The following is a 26,494-nucleotide window of genomic DNA, read 5'->3' as shown; positions in this document are numbered from 1 at the left end:
TTAGAGAGTTCAAACAGCTAGTGTTATGGATGTGCTACCTTATACCGACTGGGAGAAAAACGAGTGAAATCATGCCGGAATAAAGACAACTGTTCGAGTGGGTCCATCCTCCGTAGACGTCTACTTTGTAGCAGTGGCTTCCATCGCCATAAAGTTATTAAAAGGTAACAAGTAGAGCTGAAAAAACGTTAACCATGCTCGCCTTCGAACCCCAGCGTGCGGCATTGGATTAGTATATCACCTAGGAAATCCTGCAATACATGGATACAGTGTATCACCGCATCCATATTTTCCAGGCAGCCTTAGGGGCCTATTCCACAGAGCGATGATTACTGCTCCCTGGAATAGAGACAACGATCAGCCGATGATTGTGTCATTGGCTGATCGTTTCTTTAGGTGCAAACCTAAAATAATCGGGCACCGATTGCGCATCGCTGCGTGGAATAGTGGTGCACGGCCAGCGATTTCACAAACAGCATACTTTACCTAACCATGCTGCAGGTCTTCTCCTTGCGCACGTTTTGCGGGGATTGTGGTCGCTGACCGTCACAGTGATGTTTTTTGGTTAGGGACTCATGTGTATCAGAAGACCTGCACGTGGTACATGAGGCAATATGGTTTGGCCAAATTATATACTAACTTCTGATGTTGGTTTTAATTGTAGCTGAATAAGCTTTCGTGTCAGCCATGGGTGCGATGTGCAGCCATTTTTGTCTTTTTGGCATGTGCATATTTTATGTATTCTGTCCCTTTTTTCATTGTGGCTAGCACTCGTGCTTTGTAAGACCCATGTGATCCAAATTAGCAGGAAGCACCTGTGTACATAAGGGGAGGATCTCCTAGTGTTCTCCCATTCTACCTGCAGGAGAATTGGTGAGAGGTAAGAGCCTGTTCACACTTGTGTTGCTTGGCGTCCCCTTTTTCCGCCGGTGGCGCCTGCGGGGTCCGGGGGAGCCCTTTAGGGTCTGGTCCTGTTACAATGGGGTTGCAGGGCCATTCCGTGGCCCCCCTTCTCTGCTTGTGCACGTTTTGCGGGGATTGTGGTCGCTGACCGACACAGTGATGTCTTTTGGTTAGGGGCTCATGTGTATCAGAAGACCTGCACGTGGTACATGAGGCAATATGGTTTGGCCAAGTTATATACTAACTTGGTGGGATTTAATGTAGCTTGGTGGGTTTTAATGTTGGTTTTAAATGTAGCTGAATAAGCTTTCGTGTCAGCCATGGGTGCGATGTGCAGCCATTTCTATCTTTTTAGCTTGTGCATATGCTGCAGGTCTTCTGCGCTCCTTCTCTCCCGGTCCCGTGCGCAGCAGCAGCTTACAAGCTGCCTGTCTGAGCTGACAAACCAATCAGCCAATCACTGGCCAGGACCGCCACGGCCAGTGATTGGCTGAGCGGTCTGTCAGCTCCAAAGCTGCTGCTCCATGCGGGACCGGGAGAGAAGGAGAAGGAGAAGACCTGCAGCATGCTTAGGTAAAGTATGCTTTTTAAACAAGGGCTGCAAGGACTTCGGTAACAATGCTAGACAATTATTGGGCCATGTAATAGGCCCAGTATAGGAGCACCGATCTAGCAGATTGGCGCTCGTTTACATTATTGATCGGGCCCCCATTGGCCCGTGGAATAGGACCCTTAGGGCTGCATCCAACTTTAGCCGCCACCACTAATCAAATGCTGCACGCTCGAGTTCGGACATACCCAAACATGCTCAAAGTTTGCTCAAGTCTAGTAGCAAGACATCAGACTTTCCTACAGTCAGTATGTGACTATCTGTAGCTAGAACTGCATCCAAAGGACCAATGAAAAAGCCAGAAAGTGGAACGGGCCAACAAAGATCACAGCTAACTAAATCAAACATGTCTTATCTTTCAGCACACCCCCCCCCTCAAAAAAAAAAAAAACCAACAACATCATCAACCATCGGGAGGAGTCAGGGAGTCCCTCTAAAATTGGTGGTTTTGGCTGACTTTTGGAGACCTTTAGATTTGAAGTCTTATCTATGATCTGTAAGACACCATGTTAAAGTGATGAATGGTCCCTCAAATTCCGAGATCCACCCAGACAGCTATGATAAGTGACCCCAGTTCTGTGCAGCTTTACAGCACTGACTTCCAGCAAGACACACTCATACACACAGAAGAATGCACACAGCTACAAATATTCACTTGTTCCAAATTGATTCATACATTTACAGGAGGAAACGATGTTCTGGAACTAATAATAATAATATTATTATTATATCACTTCTATAAAAAATTTTATCGATTGGGACATGAATGCATTAGAATTCTGGTTCAGTCAACCAATAGTTGGTCCAAATTAAGACTAGACAGTCTAAGGCTATGTACTGAATTTATTGTAATGTTTCATATATTGTTACAGAAACTGCAGATAGAAGGAGGAGACAGGACCAGTCACCATCGCAGGCCTCGCTATGGACCATCTCAGTGAAGCCGGTCACCCCCAAGGCGGAGGAGCCGATCTCGTTCTCAGCAAAGGCCACACCATGAGGCATTAGGGAGAGGCAGGACACCACCAAGGCAGAGGAGCAGCTTTAACTCCCCAAAGGACACGCCATGATCCATCACGGAGACGCCGGATACCACCTCGGCATAGGCGTAGGAGGAGATCATCATCAATCCGCAGGCCGCACCCCAGCCCCGAGCAGCCCCTGCCAGCACTCCCACCACCAGCTGAGAACATTGTAGTGGAGGAGACACAGCGCAGGGAACCCACCAGGGCCCAGATGATCAATGGTCTCCCGTCACCGTTTTACCCTGCGACCACGTGTTCCACCAACACTGTATATCACCATGGCTCCTGCAACATCCAGAGTGCCCAATGTACCGGGCAAATAATTTTCTTTAACCCCTTGCCGCAAAATGACATTTGGGAAACGTCATGTAAAGCAGGTAGTTCCCGCAACATGCATTTCCCAAACGTCATGGCTTCCCTGCCTCCCCCCGCTGTACCTAACGGTGATCAGGCAGCGGGAGGAGGCTATGTCACACAGCATCCTCCCGCTGCCTCTGCCCGGAGGGGAGCCGCGCTCCCCCCGGGCAGTTAACCCCATAAACGCCGCGGTCAATGCGACCGCAGCGTCTATGGGGAGATTCATGGCCTCCCGCCGATCGGGCGGCGGGGGAGGCTGCAGAACGTTGCCTCCCCCCACCGCCACTACCAGTATGTCCCCCGGCCCTTCTCTCCGCGTCCCCCGATATCGGCGGATCGCTGCTATTACCGTTATAGCGGCGATCCTCCGGTACCGGGCATTACCGGCGCCGCCAACAGCTTTCATCTCCCCCCACCGTGAATCCACAGTTAGGGGAGATTAAAATGTATCCCCCAGACCCCAGATCAGCCCCACTAGTGGGCGACCACTAACCTGCTCCCCTCCCCGGGCGGCCATCACATCCAAGATGGCCGCCCCCATCCCTGCGAACAAACGATGGAAATGAATAAATGATCAAAGCCCCATGCTCTCCGCCACCGGAGGTAGCGGAGAGCATGGGGCAGTGATCGGGGACCCCCCGTGTGGTCCCGGAGCAGGCGATCGGCGGTATATACTATATACCGCTGATCGCCTGTTCCCAGTGCAAAGATGCACTTTTTATCCCCTGTCACCATAAATCATTGGTGACAGGGGATAAAAAGTGTCAGTCTGTCGCCCCCCAAGTCGCCCCCCCCCCCCTTCCCCATATACATTACCTGATCCATGGAGGTCCGTCCTCCTCGGCGTCCAGACTGATTCTGAAGTGCGCATGCGCTCCAGAATCAGTTATCTCGGAAAATTTAAAGTGACAGAGACCAATTTGGTCTCTGTCACTGAACTATGATTACTGTGATAGAAAATATCACAGTAATCATAGTAATACAGTGAAAATGAATGTATAAAGTACAAAAAGTGAAAAACATACAAAAAAATAAAACACACACTTTTTATTATAGTAATAATTGCAGTTTACTCCGAAATTACCCCTGACCCCCAGATTACCCGTAACCACCGCAGGTTGCCCATATCCGCCCCAGGTTGCCCGTAACCACCGCAGGTTGCCCGTATCCTCCCCAGGTTGCCCGTAATCACGCCAGATTGCACGTAATCACCGCACGTTGCCCATAACCACCGCACGTTGCCTATAACCACCGCACATTGCCCATAACCACCGCACGTTGCCCATAACAACCGCAAGTTGCCCATAACCACCACACATTGCCCATAACCACCGCACGTTGCCCATAACCACCGCACGTTGCCCATAACCAGCACACTTTGCCCATAACCACCGCACATTGCCCATAACAACCGCACGTTGCCCATAACCACCGCAAGTTGCCCATAACCACCACACATTGCCCATAACCACCGCACGTTGCCCATAACCACCGCACGTTGCCCATAACAGCACACTTTGCCCATAACCACTGCACGTTGCCCATAACCACCGCACGTTGCCTATAACCACCGCACGTTGCCCATAACCACCGCATGTTGCCCATAACCACCACACATTGCCCATAACCACCGCACGTTGCCCATAACCACCGCATGTTGCCCATAACCACCACACATTACCCATAACCACTGCACGTTGCCCATAACCACCGCACATTGCCTGTAACCACCACATGTTGACCGTAACCACACCGAATTGCCAGTGACCCCCTCCAGATGGTCCGTAATCAGCCCCGATTGCCCGTAACCCCCCAGATTGCACGTAACCACCGCACGTTGCTTCTGACCACCGCATGTTGCCTCTGACCACCGCGCGTTGACTATAACCACCGCACGTTGCCTCTAACTCACACACGTTGCCAGTGATCCCCTCCAGATTGCCCGTAACCACACCAGATTGCCGTAACCACCCAAAATTACATGTACCCACCCCTGATTACCTATAAGCACTTCAGTTTATCCGTAACCACCCCAGATTGTCTGTAACCACCCCATGTTGCCCGTAACCACCGCTGATTGTCTGTAACCACCCCATGTTGCCCCTAATCAATCAGATTGCCTCTGACCACCGCACGTTGCCTCCGACCACCGCACGTTGCCTCTGACCACCGCACGTTGCCTCTGACCACCGCACATTGCCTCTGACCACTGCACGTTGCCTCCGACCACCGCACGTTTCCTCCGACCAACGCACGTTGCCTCTAACCACCTCAAATTGCCAGTAACCCTCTCCAGATTGCCTGTAACCACGCCAGATTGCCTGTAACGACCCCAAATTACAGGTACCCATCCCAGATTACCTATAAGCACTTCAGTTTATCCGTAACCACCCCACGTTACCCGTTACCAACCCTACGTTGCCCGTTACCTCCACACGTTGCCCGTTACCACCCTAGATTGTCTGTAACCACCGCAGGTTGCCCGTAACCACTGCAGGTTGCCCATAACCACCCCAGGTTGCCCATAACCACACCAGTTGCCCTTGACATTACCTGTAATCTCATTTTTTATTGTATTTTAGTAACTGCGCTATTTTAATAACCATTACTAGCTGCGGTTTTGCTCCAGCAAATTGGCGCTTCCTTCCTTCTGAGCCCCGCTGTGTGCCCATACAGTGGTTTATGCCCACATATGGGGTACCGTTGTACTCAGGAGAACCTGCATTACAAATTTTAGGGTATTTTTTGTCTCCCATCTCTCCTCGTGAAATTAAGAAATTTTAAACTAAACGAACATATTATTGGAAAAATTCGAGTTTTTCATTTTTACTGTCTTATTTTGAATACTTTCCTCTAATACCTGTGGGGTCAAACCGCTCACTGCACCCCAAGATGAGTTCTTTGAGGGGTGTACTTTCCTAAATGGGGTGACTTTTAGGGGGGTTCTATTCTGCTGACACTACAGGGGCTCTGCAAACGCACCTGGCGCTCAGAAACTTCTTCGAAAAAATCTGCACTGAAAATGCTAATTGGCGCTCCTTCCCTTCTGAGCCCTGCTGTGTGCCCATACAGTGGTTTATACCCACATATGGGGTACCGTTCTACTCAGGAGAACCTGCGTTACAGATTTTGGCATGCAGCTTCTCCCCTGTTTCTAGTGAAATTGAGAAATTCCAAACTAAACGAACATATTATTGGAAAAATTCAAGTTTTTCAATTTTACTGTCTTATTTTGAATACTTTCCTCTAATACCTGTGGGCTCAAAATGGTCACCACACCCCAAGATGAATTCTTTGAGGGGTGTACTTTCCAAAATGGGGTGACTTTTGGGGAATTTCTCTTCTGCGGACACTACAGGAGTGCTGCAAATGCACCTGGCGCTCAGAAACTTCTTCAGCAAACTCTGCATTAAAAAAGCTAATTGGCGCTCCTTTCCTTCTGAGCCCGGCTGTGTGCACATACAGTGGTTTATGCCCACATATTGGGTACCGTTGTATTCAGGAGAACCTGCGTTACAAATTTTGGGGTACTTTTTTTCTCTCTTTCCTCGTGAAATTGAGAAATTTCAAACTAAACGAATATCTTATTGGAAAAATTCAAGTTTTTCATTTTTACTGTCTAATTTTAAATACTTTCCTCTAATACCTGTGGGGTCAAAATGGTCACCACACCCCAAGATGAATTTTTTGAGGGGTGTACTTTCCAAAATGGGGTGACTTTTGGAGGGATTCTATTCTGCGGACACTACAGGGGCTCTGCAAACGCACCTGGCGCTCAGAAACTTCTTCAGCAAAATCTGCATTAAAAAAAGCTAATTGGCACTCCTTCCCTTCTGAGCCCCGCTGTGTGCCCATACAGTGGTTTACGCCCACATATGGGGTACCGTTGTATTCAGGAGAACCTGCGTTACAAATTTTGGCATGCTTTTTTTCTCATGTTCCTTTTGAAAATGAGAAACTTTAATCTAAACGTATATATTATTTGAAAATTTTAATTTTCGATTTTTTTTTTACGGCCTAATTGTGAATATTTTCCTTCAGCCCCTGTAGGGTTAAAATGTTCATTATACCCATAGATTAATTCTTTAAGGTGTCTAGTTTCCAAAATGGGGTCACTTATAGGGGTTTCCAGTATACAAGCCTTCTAAATCCATTTAAAAAAAAAACTGGTCCCTAAAAAAAAAATCAGTTTTGGAAACCTTCGCAAAATGTGATAATTTGCTAATAAATTTCTAAGCCCCATAACACCCTAAAAAAAGTAAAATATGTTTCCCAAATTATGCCAGAATAAAGAGAACATATTGGTAATGTGATTAATTAACTAATTTATGTGCTATGGCTTCCTTTTTTAGAAGCAGAGAATTTTAGAAGTTCATAAAATGCAAAATTTTCTAATTTTTCATGATATTTTGATGTTTTTCACAGAAAACACACAAAGTAGTGACCAAATTGCCCCCCCCCCCCCCCCCCCCGCTTTTACTACTGCATCAGGGCTTCACTTCCTGGATAACATGGTGATGCCACTTCCTGGATAACATGGTGATATCACTTCCTGGATAACATAGTGATGTAACTTCCTAGATAAAAATGGTGATGTCACTTCCTGGATAACATGGTGATGTCACTTCCTGGATAACATGGTGATGTCACTTCCTGGATAACATGGTGATGTCACGCCCCAACTCCCAGAGCTGTGCGGGCTGTGGCTGCTGGAGAAGATGATGGCAGGGGGACACTGAGGGACACAGGGCACTGGAGGGACACTGAGCATCCCTCTGCCATCATCCTCTCCAGCAGCCAAAGCCCAAACAGCTCTGGGAGTCGGGCGTGACATCACCATGTTATCCAGGAAGTGACATCACCATGTTATCCAGGAAACTCTTTATAAGCATTTTCCATAATAAGTGTAGTGTATATCTGTGATCTATATACCTTTTTTTTTTTTTTTTTGGGGGGGGGGGAGGACAATACAATACTTTAATAAACATTTTCGCCAGACTTATCTTTTAGGCTATGTTCACACTATGTATGTGTGCGGCTGTATTTTTTATGCGGCTGTAAATGTGCGGCTGAAACTACGGCCGTGGGAAAAAATAGACATGCGGCTGAAAACATACGGTCATTTACTTGGAAATCTGGTTCAACTAAAAATAACAAATAAAATGTTAAGAAAGTGATGGAAACACCTCTGGATGCATCTGGGAAAGCAGGGAAACAGTTTACATGAATCGCTATTACCGGGGTTTGCGATCTTTTGCAGTAATGCCGATGCCTCTCATGGTTAATATATTGAATTAATAAAACAAATTTTCGTTGTAATAAAGTCCCTTTCATTATTCAATAATTAAATTTAAACGATTCCTTAATTTTGCAATTAAATATACTGTTAAAATAAATATATATATAAATAAATGTATATTTATATATATATATATTTATTTTTTCACAGTATATTTAATTGCACAATAATGGATTCGTTTCAATTAAATTATTGAACAACGAAACTGATTTTATTTAAATGAAAATGTGTTTTATTAATTAAATATTAATTAGTACAGGAAGCTCCATAAGCCGTTAATTCATATTCCCGGCAATAGAGCTTTCTGTACTAATCATCACTTTACTTTAATTAAAACATCAAATGTTTCTTCTAATTATGTTATGACAATAGCATTATTAGAAGAAACATTTAGAATTATATGTGCGCTCAGCTGATTGGCTGATCGGCTGAGCGCACATATAAAGAGCCGGTCCGCAGCACAGTGACTTCATTGTGCTGCGGACCAGCGAAGAGGACACAAGGGGGTGAGTATACAGCTCTCCCCACCCCCTCCCCAGCACTGCACCCATCCCAGCAAGGAAGGGGGGTCACTTAAGCCCTTCCTTGCTGGGATGGGTGCAGTCTGACATCAGTCTGGCCCCCAAGGGGTTAAGGGGGATGCAACACATCCTCCCTTAACCCCTTGGGGGCCAGACTGTAAGCAGCAACCTGTAAAGATGCTGCATACTGTAAGGAGCACAACACCGCTCACAATGATGGGTGTGGTCCTGTTTGTGTGTTTTTTGTGTGCTTCTCCCTTTTTGTTTTTCAGATATCGGTATCCTGTGGATTACGTCGGATTCCATGGACTACGTCGATGACCAGCGGTTGTTTTTTTTGTTTGTTTTTTTATAAAATGGTCAATGAGGGGTGTGGGGGTGTTTTTATTTGAATAAAAAAAAATTTCACTTGTGTCTTGTCTTTATTTCTTTACTTTATAGACTTAGTAGTGGAAGCCGTCTAATAGAGTCCCAGAGCCTTTAGTGCGGTAGTGCGGCGCTAAGAAATTATTCACAGAATAACACACATTACAAAGTTATACAACTTTGTAATGTATGTTATTTCTGTGAATGGCCCCCTTCCCCGTGTCCCACCACCCCCACCCGTGTACCCGGAAGTGTGGTGCGCTATACATACCTGTCACGTGCCGACACCAGTCTTCTATCTTCATTCAGCGACGTCTTCTTCGGGCGGACGGCGAACAGCTCCGACTCTTCCGAATGCCGTCCGCCCTCTGCAGCGTCATCCGATGCTCAGCCGCGATTGGCTGAGCATAACTGTGCTCAGCCAATCGCGGCTGAGCACAGTTGTGACGCGGCGGAGGGGGGAGGGGCGGCATCGACTCGGCCGTCCGTCCGAAGATGACGTTTGGCACAAGATGGCGGACGGCCCTCGACACGGATGAGGTAATGTATAATGCACCACACTTTCGGGTACACGGGTGGGGGTGGGGGAACACGGGGAACGGGGCGATTCACAGACATAACATACATTACAAAGTTGTATAACTTTGTAATGTGTGTTATTCTGTGAATAATTTCTGAGCGCCGCACTACCCCTTTAAAAGTTCTCCCTAAACATCCCCGACCCTTCACCTCAGCTGACAGCCTGTGGCTTCCGGTCTCCTCACTGCTCAGTGTCTCAGGTCGGGACGTGCAGGGAGGGCAGGAGACATCTGCAGACACCATGAGGCTACATGATGCTCCTTCCTGCTACAAACATCAGCTAATTTATCACCTTACTGCACCCTGATTCCTGCACAAAATGTAAGGGTAATGTGTGTGCAATGTGAACATGGTGTATGTGTGATAATGCATGGTTTATGTTATATACATGATGTATGTGTGATAATGTATGCTGTATGCTATATACATGGTATATGTGTGATAATGTATGCTGTATGCTATATACATGGTATATGTGTGATAATGTATGCTGTATGTTATACACATGGCAGGGGCGTAACTAGAAATGGCTGGGCCCCATAGCAAACTTTTGATTGGGGCCCCAACCCCCTCAATCGACCACTACGCCATAAACACACTCAGCTCTACACAGGTTCTGTACACCATATAAATTACAGTACAGTTATATTAAGTGACTCACAGGGGACGTCTTCTCTGATCGGAGTTCTTTCCTTTTCATCTTCTCCATCCGTCCTGGGCCATTATGAGAACTTCTCCGAGCCACGAATCCACAGAATCTGCCAGACAGACATATTAGACTCCTCACTCTGGCACCAACCTCATCTCTATACACACTGCACATATGTACTGTCCCCTTTACACCCTCATTTAGTGGGTAGCCCTGACTCTATGTGACCCCCTAATAATATATGCCCCCCTCTGTGTATTCCCTCTCCCCCTATGTTGCCCCCCCCCCAAATAGATGGCCCCTCTCCCCCCATGTTGCCCTCCTTATAGATGGCCCCCTCTCCCCCCACCCTCCCTTATAGATGGCCTCCTCTCCCCCTCCATATAGATGGCCTCCTCTACCCCCTCCCTTATAGATGGCCTCCTCTCCCCCCTCCTTATAGATGGCCCCCTTTCCCCCCACCCTCCCTTATGGATGGTCCCCTCTCCCCCCACCCTCCCTTATAGATGGCCCCCTCTCCCCCCACCCTCCCTTATAGATGGCCCCCTCTCCCCCCACCCTCCCTTATAGATGGTCCCCTCTCCCCCCACCCTCCCTTATAGATGGTCCCCTTCCCCCTGCCTTATAGATGGTTCCCTTCCCCCCTCCCTCATAGATGCCCCCCTCTTCCTCCCCACCCTCATAGATGCCCCCTCTTTCCCCCTACCCTCATAGATGCCCCCCTCCTTCCCCCCACCCTCATAGATGCCCCCCTCTTTCCCCCCACCCTCATAGATGCCCCCCTCTTTCCCCCCCACCCTCATAGATGCCCCCCTCTTTCCCCCCCCCCACCCTCATAGATGCCCCCCTCTTCCCCCCCCCCACCCTCATAGATGCCCCCCTCTTCCCCCCCCCCACCCTCATAGATGCCCCCCTCTTCCCCCCCCCCACCCTCATAGATGCCCCCCTCTTTCCCCCCACCCTCATAGATGCCCCCCCTCTTTCCCCCCCCACCCTCATAGATGCCCCCCTCTTTCCCCCCCACCCTCATAGATGCCCCCCTCTTTCCCCCCCCCACCCTCATAGATGCCCCCCTTTTCCCCCCCCCACCCTCATAGATGCCCCCCTCTTCCCCCCCCCACCCTCATAGATGCCCCCCTCTTCCCCCCCCACCCTCATAGATGCCCCCCTCTTTCCCCCCCCCCACCCTCATAGATGCCCCCCTCTTTCCCCCCCCCCCCACCCTCATAGATTGCCCCCTCTTTCCCCCCCACCCTCATAGATGCCCCCTCTTTCCCCCCCACCCTCATAGATTGCCCCCCTCTTTCCCCCCCTCACCCTCATAGATGCCCCCCTCTTTCCCCCCCCCACCCTCATAGATTGCCCCCCTCTTTCCCTCCACCCTCATAGATGCCCCCTCTTTCCCCCCCACCCTCATAGATTGCCCCCCTCTTTCCCCCCACCCACCCTCATAGATGCCCCCTCTTTCCCCCCCACCCTCATAGATTGCCCCCCTCTTTCCCCCCACCCTTATAGATGCCCCCCTCTTTCCCCCCACCCTCATAGATTGCCCCCCTCTTTTCCCCCCACCCTTATAGATGCCCCCCTCTTTCCCCCCCACCCTCATAGATTGCCCCCCTCTTTCCCCCCCACCCTCATAGATTGCCCCCCTCTTTCCCCCCCACCCTACAGGCTGATAAAAAAACAAAACTTAACTCACCTGACAACACGCTCCCACGTTGATCCTCACTCCTCCTGGTCTGTCCTCGGCTGCTGCGCGGCTGCCGGGGGTGTCGCGTCTTATCCCCGGCAGCGCTCGCATCCCAGAGCTCCCTGCGCGCCGGAACCGGAAGTCAGGGCCCAAGGCGCGCAGGGAGTTCTGGGATGCGTGGCTGCCGGGGATAAGACGCGGCAGCCGCGCAGCAGCCGGGGGAAGACGGACCCAGACTCTTGTGACCGCAAGCAAAACAATGCTTGCGGTCACAAGAGTGATTGATCGGGAGGGCCCCGCGGGCCCCCCTTCGTGGCCACTGCCTGGACCCCAAACAGCTGTAGCACCCGGGAGGCCTGCTCGGCCGCCGGGTGCTACAGGCTATGTGAGCTCGGCGGGGCCCCGTAGCGGCCGCTACGGCGGTAGTTCCGCCAGTGACACATGGTGTATGTTTGATATATGTATACTGTATGTTATGCACATGGTGTATGTGTGATATATGTATACTGTATGTTATATACATATTCATATATAATACCTTCTATTCCTCCCATTCTACCTCTGGTGCAGTGGTGAGCAGTAAGTCCTTGTTCACACTTGTGTTGCTTGGTGACAGCTTTCTCCTCCGGCGGCGCCTGCTGGGTTTTGGGGGGGGGGCCCCTTGGGGATTTGTCCTGTGACAGTGGGGTTGGTGGCCATTCCGTGGCCTACCTTCCCTGCTTGCGCTCGCTTTGCGGGGTTGTCGGTCGCTGACCGACACAGTGTGTAGCAGTGGCGTAGCTACCATAGAGGCAGGCTAGGCAGCTGCTATGGGGCCCATGCTGTTGAGGGGGCCCAAGGATGCACAGGGAAGACAAGAGGCATCCTGTGTCCTTCTGCTTAACCCCTTATGTACTGCAGAGTGTAAGGGACCCAAAGTTCACTTACCTGCTGCACAAAAAAGGGTTCAAAAACAGAAGACAAGAAGATCTCTGCTTCACTGCTCTGATAACCCCAATCTCTATTTCCCTGCTGCAAGCTTTGAGGTCAGGGGTTATCAGTGCATGAGCAGTGAAGCAGAGAGCTCATTGTCTTCTGCTTTTTAACCTGTTTTTGTGCTGCATCATGTAAGTGAACTTTGGGTCACTTACACACTGCAGTACAAGGGGTTAAGTAGAAGGTTGTCCGCTCCTGCACCTTGAACCGCAAGTGGTCCTAATCGGCCCTTATAGTTAAATAGAATGGACTGACAGAGCAAGCAGCCATTGGCTCTGTGCTCCACCAGTCACTCTTGTGGCTGCAGGCAGGATTCTGCCTCTGGCCACAAAAGATTAAATTTTTTTAGCCACATCACCGAGTATGTATATGCAATGCTTTGTGTTGTGCGTAAGGGAGGGGGGCCCCAAACAGTTTTTTGCTATGGGGCCCCATGAATCCTGGCTACGCCCCTGAAGACAAAGACAAGTTTTATACAGATATATATTGAGTGTGCAGCATCTAAACTTGTGGATGGAGCAGAATCGATCCCTAAGGGCGTTGACTAAGGGTCCTATTCCACGGGCCAAGGAGGGCCCGATCAACAATGTAAACGAGCAGCGATCTGCTAGATCGCCGCTCGTTTACTGGGCCTATTCCACGGCCCGATGATCGTTGAGCGAGGGCTGCAAGGACATCTTTACCAATGTCCTTGCAGCCCTTGCAGCATCATACATTACCTGTCAGGTCTTCTCGGCGATGTCTTCATCCCCGGGTCCCGCACGCTCTATTTTCAGAATGGCCGGTCAGCTGACCGGCCAAACTCAGCCAATCACAGGCCGCAGCGGTCCCGGCCTGTGATTGGCTGAGCGCTCCGTCAGCTGACCGGCCATTCTGAAGATAGAGTGCGCAGGACCCGGGGATGAAGACAGCGCGGAGAAGACCTGACAGGTAATGTATGATGCAGCCTGTCAAATCGTCGGTCGCCCGCTGCGCACCGCTATTCAACCGTAGCGATGCGCAGTGGGGGAACAATGATTTTAGGTCTGGCCCTAAATGAACGATTAGCCGATGACACGATCATCAGCTGATCGTTCCCTCTATTTCACCAAACGATAATCGGCCGAATCGGGCCAAATGGGGCCGATCCGGCCGATTATCGTTACTGTGGAATAGGGCCCTAAGCCTATCCTCTGTTCTTCACAAGATACTCCTGAGGGTGGAGCTAGACTTTCCCAGAGGATACGCCAGGTTGCTACCTCTTGGGCAGACCAGATGGCAAAGGGTGGGACAACCCGTGTTTCCAACTGACAGTACAGACAATAATGCACACAGGACAAACCGGATGAAAGTAATGGATGCAGATGATGGATGCTGAAGACGAAGACACATTTGCATTTCACACGGTGCAGTTCACACAAGGCGGGTAACCAGGAGTGGTAGCTGGAGCAGACACAGCTTGGGTCAGGTTCATACACAGGATGCAGGTATGCTGGAAGCAACTGGGAGTGCAGGAACAAACAACAGGAACTCCAGGGAACGAGGACACCTCAGTGATAATGCAGTGTCCCAGAACATGCAGACTACTACTCCTATTATGGCCATTTCTATTACTGTGTCAATGCCTGTTCTGGTAAGTGTTTGCACTGCAACTGCTGCTGGTTTTCCCCTAGTATTCTCTGGTAATGTGCATTTTCATGTGTATTGTCATGTATTCTTGTGTATTATTACAGTGTACAGTGGTATGCAAGGCTGTTGATCACGTGACCTGTAACCATGGTTCCTCCAATGGCCGACTAGCTTCTGGCCAGGAGCAACCATGTGACCTCCCACTTCCTCCTAACAAGTGAGTCTTCCCCCTGCTTCCAAGCAAGGAGGATGTGTGTCGTCCCTCTCCTGTCTCAGAGGAGTTGGGCTTCTTCTCTGCAGCCTCTTCACCATAAGAAGAGTGACTGATCCTGCTGCTGTATTCAAGTCTTCGGCTGTATCTGCCTGCTCAAGTGTCCGGAGTCTTCTCTCTCATCTGGGTGTCATTCCGTTATCTCTCCTCATCGCTACAAGGATTCACAGCAAGTATTATTCTCAAGCTAATCCACCCAGCAACGCTATCTCTCTCATACTCCTACTCCCATCATCCGGCACGTATTCTCACAGCCTATGCAGCACCACTCCTGCTTTATTTGTCAAAGCCTGCTATATACCCGGTTGCATCCGGACAGAACTGTTGCTACTAGTTACCTTTTCTATAATAAAACCGCTGTTACTGAACCCTGGCATTAGTGTCCACTAACTGGTGCCCTGACTAAGTGCAGCGAAGAATCGCATGCCCATCATCACCCGCAGATTCCACAGACCGGCCCTACAGCTGTGCCGCCCTCAGGCCTATACCGTGACAAGTATAACCCCTGCAGCTGCCCCGGTCATTGCCTGCTCATAACACCAGCACTGCGGAAGTGGCCCCCAGGGGCCAGGGCATCGCATTTGGCGTCACGAACAGGATATACCCGCCACGCGGTGTACCAGATCTACAGTCTCCAGAGACTGTGCTAAAATTGCCATGGGAGTTCTGATAACTGAGTCGCTGCACGGCTGGGACTGTACACAAAATGGCCGCTTCTTGCTGTTATTTCTACCTGCGCCATCCCCCAGTGACGAGGGGGTTAACCGCCATGCGGCCGAGAAGCGGGAATTGTTTGGCGCCATTGATAATGACTGTGTCTCTCCTGATTGGCCGGCCGCTTCCACTGACGTCATTGTTGCTGGGCAGACTTTGGAGCCTGATCCTCCAGCCTGGCGCTCCTCCCCTTCCTGCTACAAGTTCCGGCCAGAGCGAGACAAGATGGCGACCCCTGAGGAGTGCATCTTCGCTGCTGCTGCTCCCGTTGTGCCTGAATGGCCTACAAGCCTAGCGGAGGTAGATCCTGCCTGTCTCCTAACTCCGCTACCTCCGGACAGCGACTCCAGCTGGGGCTCCGTAGCGTCGGACGACATAGGTTCCACCCGGGCTTCCACTCCACTCTGCGCTGACCCGGACGGGGGACCATCATCCGGCACCAGTCCTTCCCCGGAGACCGGCCGTTCCAGCGAGTCCGACTTGGCCTTCTCCACCGGAGGATCGACTTCACCGGAACGGGACAAAATAGTGAGTACCGGACCTCCGGACACCCCGTTACCCGGCCCTAGTAAAGGGAAAAAGCCGAAGGCCTCCTGTTTCACCAGCCCCTGGCGGCTCCCTGAGCCCGAGACACCTTCCTTGCCGCAGTGGGTGTTTGGTGATGACCCCATCATCAGCAGAATAGCCGAGGAGATTCAGCAGGCCCTCTCTCTCTTGCCTCCGGTGACTCAGACCGCCCCTACCATGGCTAGCACCGTGACGGTTAGCCCCACTACGGCCCAGCCACCCACTGCTTCTTCCACTAAGGGGGGCCTGCCTGCCAAGTCTGGCCTAGTGCCGGAGGAGCCCCCGACTGTGCCCTATCCAGACTATGCCCCTGCTCCGGGCCCATCTACTTCGGCTGCTAGCACCGCTCCTTCCCCTGCCGTGGCTAAAGCTGCTGTCTCCTCCACTACCACCACCTACCACGTGGCCCCTACTGTCTCTCCTGTGACCACCGTGACCCCTAGCCTCGTGGTCACCACCGCAGCAGATGATGCTCCTGCTCCGGCTTCCTCCCGGTATTATCCCTGGGAGAAAAAGAGGGGTGCCACTTGGGGTCCTCCAGGACATTTCTGTTAAATGTCCTCCCAAGGGCTGAGTTCTATGACTGTGTTTTTTTTTGTGAACTGTTTCACCATTCCAGTGTATGCAACGTTCAAGGTTCGTGCCTGGTCCTCCTGACCAAGTTCCCTGTACTAACCAGCCATGAGCTGATGGACACTTACAATAACAAAAGGTTCTCCAGTGCCTGTCCCAGAGCCTTTTACATGGACGATGTCTAATTGCCTAAAAGAGACTCTACCTAACAGAGACACTTAACCCATTCCTTCCTAATGCACTTTCCTGTGATTGTGTGTTCCACACAGGGTATTATTGCACTTATTTCATTATTGCACTTTTTTCTACTATTGCATTCCAGTGTTATCAAAGTCTTTGTATTTCCTCCTCTGAGTAAGCACAAGGTTACATAGATTGCCTCAGAGTAGAGTGCCTCTTTTGTAAAACAGTATATTTTCCAGTCAGATAGCTCCTCCTCTGAGTAAGAGAAGTCAGTTTACATATATACCTCAGAGAAAGTCCAGTTTATGTAGGAGTGTATCTTCTCATCCAGTCTCAGTATTGTGTATTATTATCGTATCTATAGCTGGAAAGATTTAGTTGAGCCAGTTCGTATGTAGATTTTTCTCAAATTTTCATTCAGATTTCTCTCAGATTTTCATTCAGATTCATGTGAGGCAGTTCTCCTCAAGACCTCGCAGTATTTGTTGTCCCTTGTGTTTCCCTTCCTTTTGGTTCCGGTATTTGTTCACCTCTGTCTTGTCCCAACACAGTAGTTATCACACATAGTCATACCTAACATTCACACTGGTCCATACATATTGCACCTTGGATACCCGTTCGTGTGTTTGGCCTATTGAGTAATTGTGTTGTATGATTGACCGGTATGTAAGGGGCCCCCATGTATGTTTGCTTTTATTATTTTGTTCTTTTCTCTTCCAGGTATCCAAGACACTACTCAGACACGCCAAGGTAGTACACAGGTCTTCACGTTCTCCTCCAGTAGGGTAACACATTTAACAGAAAACCTACTGTCTAACTGGCTGGAATATTGAGGGTCACCCGCCAGCAGTTAAGTTGTCCTGGCTTACACGTCAGATGGTTCACGCACTAGCTACCTGGTCGCCAGAGTACGTTAGGCACCCCTAGGTGAAGTCCTGCCACTAGGGTTTCTCATCCTCTCTCTCTTCTCACCTGTGCCTTGGGCGTGGGAAACACACACCTCATCACACTGACTCTCATCATTCATTCCTGTTGTTTGATTGTCCAGTCTATTCATGTTTGCTGCCTTCTAGATTCGCCGAGGTCGGCTCAAATTTGCTAGGGAGGTATGCAGTGTCCCAGAACATGCAGACTACTACTCCTATTATGGCCATTTCTATTACTGTGTCAATGCCTGTTCTGGTAAGTGTTTGCACTGCAACTGCTGCTGGTTTTCCCCTAGTATTCTCTGGTAATTGTGCATTTTCATGTGTATTGTCATGTATTCTTGTGTATTATTACAGTGTACAGTGGTATGCAAGGCTGTTGATCACGTGACCTGTAACCATGGTTCCTCCAATGGCCGACTAGTTCTGGCCAGGAGCAACCATGTGACCTCCCACTTCCTCCTAACAAGTTAGTCTTCCCCCTGCTTCCAAGCAAGGAGGATGTGTGTCGTCCCTCTCCTGCCTCAGAGGAGTTGGGCTTCTTCTCTGCAGCCTCTTCACCATAAGAAGAGTGACTGATTCTGCTGCTGTATTCAAGTCTTCGGCTGTATCTGCCTGCTCAAGTGTCCAGAGTCTTCTCTCTCATCTGGGTGTCATTCCGTTATCTCTCCTCATCGCTGCAAGGATTCACAGCAAGTATTATTCTCAAGCTAATCCACCCAGCAACGCTATCTCTCTCATACTCCTACTCCCATCATCCGGCACGTATTCTCACAGCCTATGCAGCACCACTCCTGCTTTATTTGTCAAAGCCTGCTATATACCCGGTTGCATCCGGACAGAACTGTTGCTACTAGTTACCTTTTCTATAATAAAACCGCTGTTACTGAACCCTGGCATTAGTGTCCACTAACTGGTGCCCTGACTAAGTGCAGCGAAGAATCGCATGCCCATCATCACCCGCAGATTCCACAGACCGGCCCTACAGCTGTGCCGCCCTCAGGCCTATACCGTGACAAGTATAACCCCTGCAGCTGCCCCGGTCATTGCCTGCTCATAACACCAGCACTGCGGAAGTGGCCCCCAGGGGCCAGGGCATCGCAATAACACAGGAACAGGACAGGAACACCGGAACCAGGGCAGGAATTACAGGAACACAGGAATGCTTTTAAAGAGCAAATGCAGGAACACCTTTGCAGGACCGAAGTACCTAGATGCTCAGGCAGAGCACATGTGCAGGAAGCATAATTAAAGCACAGTGTGCACACGCCCCTTCTAGTGGCTAAAACTATACTACATGCAGATGAAACATGCAGCTTGACCCGAAGGCCTGAAAGACTAATGGCGGTAAATGGACACACAGTGTCTGTAATGCCCAGCTGCCGTTACAATCCTCCAACATCCCGGCAGAGCACAGTACCTGGGTTGAGACTCCCGCTGCATCCTCCTCTCTGCTACTCTGCTTCTTCGTATCACTCAGCACACTACTCAGTTGGCAGAACTAAATCCTACACTGCATTTTCTACTCTGTGTTGTCAAGTATTTGTCTGGAACTATTGTCAAGTGTATTACCTGGTGCTTTATCAAGAGAGACATTATAATCTTGCAGCCTACTGCAACCAAGCACTTTCTAGTAAAATCCAAGCTTATTTAAGGTAAAGAGACTCTGTAATTTTTCGCTTTCCACCAACACAGCACACACCGCAACCTTGGGACCCTTCCCCTTTCTGTGGGTGGCAGTTCCGAAAGTCCAGGAGGGTCACTACACCACTCTGGCCATCCGTAATCATTATAACCCAAGGGACCCCGTAGCAACCTGGCAGGACACTGACCACAGGGGAACAAGGTGTAGCTGGTGTAGCTATATACCTATACAAACATACACACACACACACACAGTGGTGCCTTGGATAACGAGCATGATTTGTTCCAGGACTCAGGGCCGTATTTGCCACTAGGCACCCGTGGTCCGGTGCCTAGGGTGGCGCCCTGCGGGGGGCGGCACCCGCAGGACACATTTCTTTTTTTATTTAATTTTTTTTTTTTTTTTACCCCCTCCGCCGCCCCGCCGCTGACGTCCGCGCCCGGGTGGTGCGAGGGGGGGGGGGGTCTTGTGATCGGTCAGCCGGGGGATCAGTCGGGCGGCAGGAACAGAGGCAGGCTGGGAAGGAAGGTCCCCCTATGCAGGGCCGGCGTGAGTTTCCGGCACAGACTGTCACACAGGCCGGAAGCTCACAGTGCAGCCCCGCGATGCCCGAACTTCCCTGCTCAGCAGCGGCGTGATGACGTCACACGCACGCTGCTGAGCAGGGAAGTTTGGGCATCGCGGGGCTGCAATGTGAGCTTCCGGCCTGTGTGACAGTCTGTGCCGGAAACTCACGCCGGCCCTGCATAGGGGGACCTTCCTTCCCAGCCTGCCTCTGTTCCTGCCGGCCGGCTGACCCCCCGCCCCCCCCCCCCCCCGCTGGTCCCTCTGCCTCCCCCCCCCCCGCTGGTCCCTCTGCCTCCCCCCCCCCCCCCCCCGGCTGGTCCCTCTGCCTCCCCCCCCCCGGCTGGTCCCTCTGCCTCCCCCCCAGATGGTACCTCTGCCCCCCCCCCCGACTGGTCCCTCTGCCTCCCCCCAGCCGGTCCCTCTGCCTCCCCCCCAGCTGGTCCCTCTGCCCCCCCCCGCTGGTCCCTCTGCCCCCCCCCGCTGGTCCCTCTGCACCCCCCCCCCCAGCTGGTCCCTCTGCACCCCCCCCAGCTGGTCCCTCTGCCTCTCCCCCAGCTGGTCCCTCTGCCCCCGCCCCAGCTGGTCCCTCTGCCCCCCCCCAGCTGGTCCCTCTGCCCCCCCCCCAGCTGATCCCTCTGCCGCCCCCCCCCCCCTGCTGGTCCCTCTGCCGCCCACCCCCCTGCTGGTCCCTCTGCATCCCCCCCAGATGGTACCTCTGCCCCCCCCCCGACTGGTCCCTCTGCCTCCCCCCAGCCGGTCCCTCTGCCTCCCCCCCCGGCTGGTCCCTCTGCCCCCCGCTGGTCCCTCTGCCTCCCCCCCAGCTGGTCCCTCTGCCTCCCCCCCCAGCTGGTCCCTCTGCCCCCCCCCCCGCTGGTCCCTCTGCCCCCCCGCTGGTCCCTCTGCCCCCCCCCAGCTGGTCCCTCTGCACCCCCCCCAGCTGGTCCCTCTGCCTCCCCCCCAGCTGGTCCCTCTGCCCCCGCCCCAGCTGGTCCCTCTGCCCCCCCCCCCCCCAGCTGGTCCCTCTGCCCCCCCCCAGCTGGTCCCTCTGCCGCCCCCCCCCCCCCCGCTGGTCCCTCTGCCGCCCCCCCCCCCCTGCTGGTCCCTCTGCATCCCCCCCAGCTGGTCCCTCTGCGCCCCCCCCCCCCGGCTGGTCCCTCTGCCCCCCCCCCCCCGCTTGGTCCCTCTGCCCCCCCGGCTGTTCCCTCTGCCCCCCCGGCTGCTCCCCTGCCGCCCCAGCTGCCCTCCCATCTTCTCCCCCTGCTCCCCCTCCCCCTGTCGCCCCAGATGCTCCCCCTGTTAACCAGCTTCTCCCCCTTTCCCTGCCACCCCTAGTTGCTCCCCCTGTCGCCCCAGCTGCTCCCCCTGTTACCCAGCTTCTCTCCCTTTCCCTGCCACCCCTAGTTGCTCCCCCTCCCCCTGTTGCCCCATCTGCTCCCCCTGTTACCCAGCTTCTCCGCCTTTCCCTGCCACCCCTAGCTGCTCCCCCTCCCCCTGTCGCCCCAGCTTCTCCCCCTGTTCCCCAGCTTATCCCCTCCCTGTTAACCCGACTGCCCCCCTGTCGCCCCAGCTGCTCCCCCTGTTCCCCAGCTTCTCCCCCTGCCACCCCAGCTGCCTTCCCATCTTCTCCCCCTGCCACCCCTAGCTGCTCCCCCTCCCCCTGTCGCCCCAGCTGCTCCCCTTGTTCCCCAGCTTCTCCCCCTTCCCCTGTCACCCCAGCTTATCCCCCTCCCCCTGCCACCCCATCTTCTCCCCCTGTCGCCCCAGCTTCTCCCCATTGCCCCAGCTGCCTTCATCGCCCCAGCTGCTCCCCCTGTTCCCCAGCTTCTCCTGCTCCCCCTGTCACTCCAGCTACTCCCCAGCTTCTCCCCCTCCCCCTATCACCCCAGCTGTTCCTCCTGCCGTCCCCAGCTGCCTCCTTTCCCCAGTTACCCCCAGCTGCCTCCCTTCCCCAGTCACCCTGCTCTGCCCGCCTGCAGACGAGTTGTGGTCGGAGAAGTCATCATGATGCTGCACCAGATGGAGAAGAAAGAAAAAAGTGAGCGACGGCAATCGGAGAAGACGTCACCTGTGAGTCATTAGTAACTGCACTTTAATCACTTCTATTGTGTGCAGAGCCTGTGTACCATTGGGGTCTAAATGGGTCAGTGTATGGTTTGCGGTAGTGTACTGACACAGCCCTGCGGTCACTACAGTACACTAGCACAAACTTTTAAACTAGAATGCAACTACAACAGCTGCAGGTACTAAAACTCCCAGCATATCCTGAGGGCTGCAGACTTTCAGTACATGCTGGGAGTTGTAGTGCCTGCAGCTGTTGTAGTTGTGTCCTATACACTAGGTGCTTTGTGGGAGATCAGAATACATAGATCTGTGGGGGCTCAGTGTAGGGAAGTGACCCCAGAACATCACTAATAGGGGATAGGAGTAGATGTTTTTGTTCTATCCCCTATTAGTGATGTTCTGGTGTCACTTCCACACACTGAGCCCACAGATCTATGTATTCTGATCTCCCACAAAGCATCCAGTGTATGATGCACCTAGGACCCAACTACAACAGCTGCAGGCACTACAACTCCCAGCATGTACTGAGTCTGCACCCCTCTGGATATGCTGGGAGTTGTAGTGCCTGCAGCTGTTCTAGTTGGGTCCTAGGTGCATTATACAACATATAGGAATACATAGATCTGTGGGGCTCAGTGCAGGGAAGTGACCCCAGAACATCACTAATAGGGGATAGGGGGAGATGTTTTTGTTCTATCCCCTATTAGTGATGTTCTGGGGTCACTTCCCTGCACTGAGCCCCCACAGATCTATGTATTCTGATCTTCCACCAAGCCTCCTAGGACCTAACTACAACAGCTGCATGCACTACAACTCCCAGCATGTACTGACAGTCTGCAACCCTCAGGATATACTAGGAGTTGTAGTACAGTGTAGACAGATGTATTGCTGGACCCTCAGGGCTGATGGTTGTCACCCACAGATTGCAGCCACCAGGAGACTCTGCACACAGTGATTTATTAAAGGGTTGTCCTCTCAGAGACTACAACTCCCAGCATACCCTGAGAGCTGTATACATGGAGGGTGTTCTGAGATTTGTCACAGATACAGATAAATCCAGGAAAGGAGCGGGTCAGCATGTCGCGTTTCACTGGTTCTATATTAGTGGGCCCCGGGTGCCCCAGTCCGACACTGGACAGAAGCGGTCCCCAAATTAAGTCCCCGCCCTCCTTCCTCCATCACGTCTGATGATGAGAAGAGCAGGCATCAAGGAAAAGGGCACCCCAGTACTACTGACAGTCGGGAGGTGCCGCTCAGTAGTACTGGGTGCTGGAGTGCAGGCCTGCCAGCTGTGCCAGGGTATACACCATGCATGTAACCTGCCAGTGCCGAGGGAAAGGGGGCACTAGTTCGCCGGGGGGGGGGGGGGGGGGGGCGCCTCAGCATGCAAAGTGCCTAGGGCAGCATGAACTCTAAATACAGGCCTGCCAGGACTGTGCTTGTAATCTACTCTAAGGGCCGGTTCACACTGAGCAAACACGGCGCAATTCCGCGGCGGATCTCTCCGCCGCGGAATCCCGCTGTGCTCAGTGTGCTGCTGTTAAGTGAGTGGGGAGGGCGCACGCTCGTCCGCTGCCGCCGCTCTCCGCTCGCAGAGTGAACATGTTCATTCTTTGAGCGGAGCGGAGAGGAAGCGGACGAGCGCGTGCTCTCCCATTCGCTCAAAGCAGGACACTGAGCACGGCGGGATTCTGCGGCGGAGAGCTCCACCGCGGAATTGCGCCGTGTTTGCTCAGTGTGAACCGGCCCTAAACCCAAAGCAAAACTTCCCATAAGAAATCACTGAAATGCAGACAATTGGTTCCACATACCAAAAATATTGAATTTTTATTCAGAATAACATGTAAAACAAATAAAACAAAGATTTAGAAACAGATGAACATATTATAAGTTCCTGTACAGTATAGCAATCAGCATGTGGAGTATAATATATAGTAAGTGCATAAACCTGATAACACAGCAGCATTTTGTAGATACGGGATGGAACTGCAGATCCCCATAATGGAGAGGATGGAAAACACAAGGGGGGAGAGAGACTGCATGGGGCATGAAGGAATGAGCAGGGCAGATGTGGGCACATACATGCAGCACTCTCTGTCCGGGGAGAGAGGGGTTACAGCTATGGAGAGATTACCTCCACAGTCCTGTCCCCTGATGTAAGCCCCAGCCCAAGTGGATCTGCTATGATTTGGAAGGTAAGGGAGACTTCCTGGGTGAGCGTACAGTGCTGTAGACCACCCTGTGCAGACTATGCCCCTCCCCCACTCCGGCTCCCACCCAGTACAGGGAGCTCTTAAACCAAGTCAACATTTTGAAAAACTGTGAGCTCTTAAACCAAAACGCTCTTAATCCAAGTTACTCTTAAACCAAGGTTCCACTGTATACATGTACACCAAGCATATAACATACATTTATATATATATATATATATATATATATATATAGTATTTATATATATATATATATATATATATATATATATATATATATACAGTGGTGCCTTGGATTACGAGCATAGATCGTTCCGGGACGGCGCTTGTAATCCAAATCCACTCTTAAACCAAAGCAAATTTACCCATTAGAAGTCACTAAAATGTAGACAATTGGTTCCGCACACCCCCAAAAAATGATTTATTATTCTGAATAACATTTAAAACAGATGAAACATACATTCAGAAACAGCTGAATATGTCATATTATAAGTTACTGTAGAGTAATAGAGAGGATGGGAAACACAAGGACTGACAGAGACTGCAGGGAGCATAAAGGAGTGAGCAGGACAGATGTGGGCACAGTATAGCAGCACTCTCTGTCTGGGGAGAGAGGGGTTACAGCTATGGAGAGATTACCTCCACAGTCCTGTCCCCTGATGTAAGCCCCAGCCTGAAGTGAATCTACAATGATTTGGAAGGTGGGGGAGACTTCCTGGGTCAGAGTACAGGGCTGTAGACTATGCTATACAGACCATGCCCCTCCTCCACTCGCGCTCCCACTCAGTACAGGGAGCTCTTAAACCAAAACAATGCTCTTAAACCAAGTCACAATTTTGAAAAACTGTGAGCTCTTAAACCAAAACGCTCTTAAACCAAGTTACTCTTAAACCAAGGTACCACTGTATATGTATATATATTAATGTATACTGTATGTTATATCAATCAGCCGTTTGGTGCCTGCACTACAGTGAGCACAGAACCAAAACCAGTTGGCTCTGTTCCCTGTAGCAGCTACTGCAGTAACCAATGTCACCGCTACACAGAGAGCAGAGCCAAATGGTTCTGGTTTGTTCCCACTTTACTGCAGGTGCTGAACAGCTGACTGACACAGGTGTCTGGGGTCAGCAGCCAACCAACCAACAACCTCTTTAACTAGGACTGTGTTGTGGTACAATAGTTAAGCACTTGGGGCCCCACTTTTACATTTTGCCCAGGGCCACACTTAGTCTAAAACCTGCCCTGCATAAGTGACCTGTATCCATCCCATAACCAGGCTTCACCCTGTAACTAAATACACAACACTTATTCTAAGGGTAAAAATCCCTTTATTAGGAAAAATCACAAATCATGTGACACATATTCAGGTGACCAGATATTTCCTTGATGTTTAAGGAAAACAATTTGCCCGGCACATTGGGCAATCTGGATGTTGCAGGAGCCATGGTGTTATACATTGTTGGTGGAACACGTGGTGGCAGGGTAAAACGGTGACACGTTCTCCAGTTTCCAAGTCCTCAATACAAATGCTGCAGGACAGGCCTTCGTTGTTTTCAATGGTGCGAGATGGGAGACCATCGATCATCTGGGCCCTGGTGGGTTCCCTGCGCGGTGTCTCCAGCACTATAATGTTCTCAGCTGGTGGTGGGAGTTCTGGCAGGGGCTGCTCAGGGCTGGGGCGCGGCCTGCGGATTGATCTCCTCCTACGCCGAGGTGGTGTCCGCCGTCTCTGTGGTGGATCATGGCGTGCCCTTTGGGGAGTTGAAGACGGTCTCCTCTGCCTTGGTGGTGTCCTGCTTCTCCTCAATGCCTCATGGCGTGGCCTTCGCTGAGACCGAGATCGGCTCCTCAGCCTTGGGGGGCTTCTCTCAGATGGTCCGTAGCGAGGCCTGCGATGCGAGGGAGACCTGCTCCTTCGCTGCGGTGGTGACCTATCCTGTCTCCTCCTTCTATCTGCAGTTTCTGTAACAATATATAAAATATTACAATAAATTCAGCACAACACCCCCACCCCCACCCACTACATGGCGACTGCTGTATCCTGAGATGTCACTTACCTCTAGCTGCAGACTCTCTTGCTCCTACGCTGCGGCGCTGCCGCCGGCGGCCGCTCATCGTTTTACTGATGAGACTCTCCTCCTATCCTCTGGATGTAAATATACAACCCAATAGCCAAAAAATATCAAAGAAGAAAA

This window comes from Dendropsophus ebraccatus, chromosome 2 (genome assembly GCF_027789765.1).
Source record: "Dendropsophus ebraccatus isolate aDenEbr1 chromosome 2, aDenEbr1.pat, whole genome shotgun sequence".
In the NCBI taxonomy this organism is placed as follows: domain Eukaryota; kingdom Metazoa; phylum Chordata; class Amphibia; order Anura; family Hylidae; genus Dendropsophus; species Dendropsophus ebraccatus.
Note: the sequence above shows the minus strand (reverse complement) of the source record.